Source organism: Rutidosis leptorrhynchoides, chromosome 6, assembly GCF_046630445.1.
Source record: "Rutidosis leptorrhynchoides isolate AG116_Rl617_1_P2 chromosome 6, CSIRO_AGI_Rlap_v1, whole genome shotgun sequence".
NCBI classification, from domain to species: Eukaryota; Viridiplantae; Streptophyta; class Magnoliopsida; order Asterales; family Asteraceae; genus Rutidosis; species Rutidosis leptorrhynchoides.
In genome coordinates this window covers 397380676-397386675 of record NC_092338.1, presented here as the reverse complement: position 1 = coordinate 397386675, position 6000 = coordinate 397380676, and positions in this window count along the sequence as shown.

Sequence of the window (6000 nt, the reverse complement as noted above, 5' to 3'; positions counted from 1 at the left end):
TAATAATGAATAAAGAATTGTATTATTTTGTAATAATCATATTTCTAATAAAAATAATGTTAATAATTGTTATTATTATTATTTTTACTAATGAAAATATTAGTTTTGATAATAATAATAATAATAACGTAAAAAAAATATTAATTATAATAATGATAAAACTAATAATGATAATAATAATATTAATGATAGTTTTAATAATAATAATAATAATAATAATAATAATAATAATAATAATAATAATAATAATAATAATAATAATAATAATAATAATAATAATAATAATAATAATAAAAATCATAATAATACTAATAGAATTAAAAATTATACCTAGTCCATTAGGACATAAAAGAGCCCAAGGAAATTAGCCCATGTGTGTTTTAATTGGATCCATAAATCAGTCCCTTAGCATCACAAAAAGAAGGCTCGGTTATTTTTATAGCTTAACTGGGATTTTGGCTCGATCATTAAGCAAGAAAAAATGGCGTCTGGTTCAATGGTAATTAAACACAAGCAGTCGATCACATCTTAAAACAATGGGTTTCCAATTATCATCCACCATCATATCATCGTTCATCCTTATTATCTTAGTCCTCATCATCATCCTACTTCCTCATCTATTATCATCATTTACATCATCATCTTCATAATCATATCTCATTTTCGTTTTCATTATTAAATTGTCATATGTTTATCATCTTATGTATCACCATCTTCTTTAATATAAGTGACATCATTAACAAAACTTTTCATCACCATTATCGGGTTATCAATATCAAACCTCATCAGGCATCGATATTAACATTCATATCATTCAAATATCATCATCAATTCTCATCGTCACCATGTATCATCAACATGATCTCCTTCACTGTCATCATCATCATAAAATTTTCTCCAACAGCGTTATTGTGAACAAAACAAGTTACGTTTTTGACTTGTTAGATATAAGTCAACATTGGGCTCCACAATATGGGAATTAATTGATATAATGTGGTGGTGATGGTAGACATAATAATAATCCCGTAATGAAAATCCTAGGGGCCACCACATGGAAGAAAAAAAAAATTCATAAGATTCCTTTGCTTTTTCATTTGGCTTTTGTTATATATTGAGTATGATAATTTCAACCCAACCACATATTCAAATTAAAATGACGTTCAGAAATATAACATTCAAACCAGAAGGAAAAATAGCAGCGTACGACGGTTGGTGGTTGTGATGATACCTGGCGGTGACAGCAGTAACGTAGTTGTAGGTTCGTTTCATGACAGAAATCAAGCAGGAAGAAAAATAGGGCGGTGACTTAGTGGTTTAAGGTGGTTCGGTTGGGGTAATAGGTTTAGTAGTTGATATTGAGTTTTGGGTTTAATAATAGTTCAATATTTTATATGTTTTTTAGCCTTAGTTAAATTGATGCGTGGATTTGAGAGAATGGGTCAGACAAATGGAGTACATGGGTATTTGTTGGCTATCTAATTGGAGATCATATATGACGTTCGAACGAGGGTAGTGATTTAGTGGGCGGTTGGTTTAATGGTCACATTCAAATAGAGACCGAAAATAAAAGGAACGTGCAGTAAACTGAATGGCAGCAGGTTTCATTGGTGGCTTCTCCAGGTGGTGATGGTAATGGTTGTTACTTGCGGACGTTGAGAGATGAAAGAAAAAGATAACAAGCGAAGGTGATGGTTCTTGGTTGTTTAGGTGATCGAATAGAAATAGAGAGGTATATAGTATCGTGGCAGCTCACGATTGAGCATGGTTTGATGATGGTGATCATATGAAACCAGGAAACAGTAACAGAGAGAAAATACAAGGTGGTTCGAGTTGGGTTAATAACGTAAACAGAAATAGGATATAGCGTATAGTAGAAAAACGGTTCGCGATGGTTGTTTGGATACGTTCAAAAGGAAACAAATATATTAAACTGTTAACCATGGTGGTGAAGTGGTGGAGGACAGTATTTGAGGGTGGTTGTGCTGGAGGATGGTAGAGGTGGTCTACATATATATATATATATATATATATATATATATATATATATATATATATATATATATATATATATATATATATATATATATATATATATATATATATATTATATATGTAATATAAATATAAATATGATACACTTGTAAATAACAATCAACAACAGATCTCCTCAATCATTTTTTGCTTTATCAAAATCACGGATGGATTCACTAATTGAGAAATAATATTAATAATATAATAATAATATATTAATTAATAATTTTAACTTTCAATTGGAAAGGGATTGAAAACAGAAAAGGGAAACAAATATCTTGCATAGTGTAGCCATCGGATGATTCTATACTTATTCAGAATTTTTTTACGGATATCATTTCGTGCTCACTGCTAAACAGTTAACGTATAAAAGTGTTCTTAAAAATCCCAAATTTTTAGCTTAAATATATTTAATTATTTCAATCATTAATTGTTTGAAACTTGATCAAAAATGTTCGTTAATTATTTATTTTCTGTACCAAAATAATATGTACGAAGTACTAATTTTTAAACTAAAAAGGTAAAAATAATTTTATCAAACCTAAAATCTTTGTAATCAATTTACAGTCTAAATTTTATTTTAATCCTTCATAAACATGTAATATATTTATATTAAAACTAACAAAACGTCAACCGAGTGTTACTGACGTTTACTAAGTGAATTCGAAATCATATATATTCAATATATATAAACAAGTTCTAAATAACACATTTTATTTTATCGTACGTTATTTATATATTTAATTCTAACAATTAATATTTCAACTTATCATATATATATATATATATATATATATATATATATATATATATATATATATATATATATATATATTTACATATATTTATATACATATCTATTTACAAATAGTTGCTCGTGAATTTTCGGAAATGGTCGAAGGTCAAATGATTTCATAAAATAGTTCAAAAATTTTGAAATTCAATTTACTAACCTTTGCTTATCATGTCGAAACCATATAAAGATTAAGTTTAAATTTGGTCAGAAATTCCCGGGTCGTCACAATATTTACAAGTAATATTTATATATATTTATATATTTTTTTTATATATATATATATATATATATGTAACTATTTACAAATAGTTGTTCGTGAATCGTCGGGAATGGTCGAAGGTCAATTGAATATATGAAACAGTTCAAAATTTTTGAGATCCAACCTAACAGACTTCACTTATCGTGTTGAAAATATAATATCGTATCAAGAGTTTGATTTAAAATTAGTCGAAATTTTCCAGGTCACTACAGTACCTACCCGTTAAAGAAATTTCGTCCCGAAATTTGAGTGTGGTCGTCATGGCTAACAGTAAAAATATTTTCATGAAGAATATGAGTTAGAGTTTTATCATTATTGATTAATATAGATAAAACGATTCGATCATGTGAAGCGTACGAGTGAAGCTATCACAAAAGAGTGAAATTAGGAATAGTAAAGATTCGTCTTAACTTTTGACAGAGTCAGGGTTGAATCTAGAAAATAAGGTGCGTCTTAACTTTTGACGTAGTCTGGTTTGAATTCCGGAATTCAAGAGATTTAAAGAAAATCTTTGAAATCTAAAAGGTTTGATTCTTTCAAGAGTAAGGAAATTAAGATCTCTATAATTAAATACGGTGATCTGCCTCGATTACTCTGTCTGATATTAGCATTATAAATTATACTCTTCCGTTCCATTATTCTCACCATTCATATACTTTCTTTCTTAGTTCATACATCCAAAAGATTGTGAAAATGCTTAATCCAGTTCTAATCCTTGATATTTTCCTAATTATCATTTCTGTCATCCTTCTTTTCAATCTTCCACCAGAAAAATATGTTTACTTATACTATTACCTTGGGGTGATACTATTCTTAATTCTAATGTGTTTTTATATTGCTATTCATATTAATATCCACGATTTGTAATTTCTGCGTTGTTGTTGGGTTTTATATCTTCCCTTATATTTCGATGTCCCTGCTTCTGTCTCATATAATCATTGTTATCCACAGTTAATACTCCCTCCTATTTGCTGCGATTTATACTCCACTTTCTATTTCGGAGCTTTGTCCCTTCGTTTCTTCTTCTTGCAATTGGGCATCTCTTGTAATGGTCTAGAATTCGTGGATATAATTTTCAGAATGAACATTGTTAATGTTCTAAGAAGGGAATGGTAATGGCACGATCTTGATTTGTTAAATTACCATAATACTCTAGAAAAGACCAAATCATCAAGGAATATTTTCTTGATATTTTAAAGGTTTAAATAGAATACAAGAGTCGTGTAACATGGCACATGATGACGTTAGAGTCTGTGAATCATCACGTTTCATTAGAAATTCAGCATGACTTACTGTAATATAATCACGTTGATCAAGTGTCATTATATTATACTAACTCATGCATCAATTTCTTTACATTTCTCCAGAATTCATTCATAAATTAAACTTAGATTTTACAGAAGTTTCCAATATAATGAAACACAGGAAGCACGAAGAGGTATATAATTTCGGACGAAAATTTTTATGAAAATATCCTCAGAAATATCAAAGATATTTATGATGATATTTTAGAATTTCTAAGTTCGATGGTTGATGAAGAAAGGTTTTCCGCAAGATTTTAACATGACTTCGGAGCAAGATATTCTCTAAAGATTTCAACGGATCTAGAATTACCTGGATTCTTTGAATATAGGGTATGGTCCTTGTATTTGTCCTTGGTCTCCTTCGTGGTTAGCTCAATCCGTTTTTCAGTTCCAACTTTTCTGAGCTTTTCCAACATACTATTTTTTACCATCAAACTTCTGACTGTTATGGTCGTTTATGGTTGTCTACAGTTTCTGCTACTTCATTCAACTTTTCAATAATCAGAGTATTGATTTGTAAACTGAATGCTCTTCAAAATTTCAGAATGGAAGATCATAATTCTATGAGATAAATGTTATATGTATACATATAACTGTTGATGTAGACATGCTGTGAGATTTCAAGATACTGATTGCTAAATTCTGATGATTCGTATGGCAATTCTCGTTACAAGACGCGAATGAGTAAATGATGAGATTTTGATAAATATGATGATTTTTCGGAAAATCAAGGATAAGTGAAGTTGTCAGTAAGTTTATTGCTAATGTGGTGAGATATAAACGATTCCCCGGTAACGATGACGAAAGGCAATCGTATACATCAAGTTCATAATAAGACTAGTACGATTGAAAAGTCGAAGTTGACTTGTTGGAGCTGTGACAAAATTGGCTACTTTGGAAAGGGATTGCAAAGTTATTTTCGGTAATAACAACACCAAAGGAGCTAGTACAGATACGTGTTAAACATTTACTCAGGTTCCGAGTAGTTTCAGGTGCATAACTATATGCATAAATCTTTCTTCTCGTAGATGAGGTGCTATTGGTTCATCTTCTCGATTAAGGTGTTTTCAAGAATCATGAAAGGTTTGAACGCAGATTTTAATCAGCAAGATACAATTGAGGTTTAAGATGAGATCAAGTGGCAAACTTGAAGAAATGTTTAGTTTCATATGTTATAATCAATATTTTAATTCATTTTAATTGTCCAATGTCATTAGTCCACAGTCGATAGTCCACAGTTAACAGTCCAATAATTCATATATAATTTAATATATAATATTCGAATTAATTAATACGTATCGTGACCCATGTACATGTCTCAGACTCGATCACAACTCAAACTATATATATTATTTAAGAATCAACCTCAACCCTGTATAGCGAACTCGATCATTACAGCATATAGAGTGTCTATGGTTATTCCAAATAATATATATAGATGCGTCGATATGATATGTCAAAACCTTGTATACGTGTCCCGATATTTAAAGTGCGTAATATAAATAACAGAAATTTAAATGACGATAAATAAAGTGCGTAAAGTAAATAACAGAAATTAAATGACGATAAATAAAATTGCGAGAATTAAAATTGCGATAATTAAATTGCGA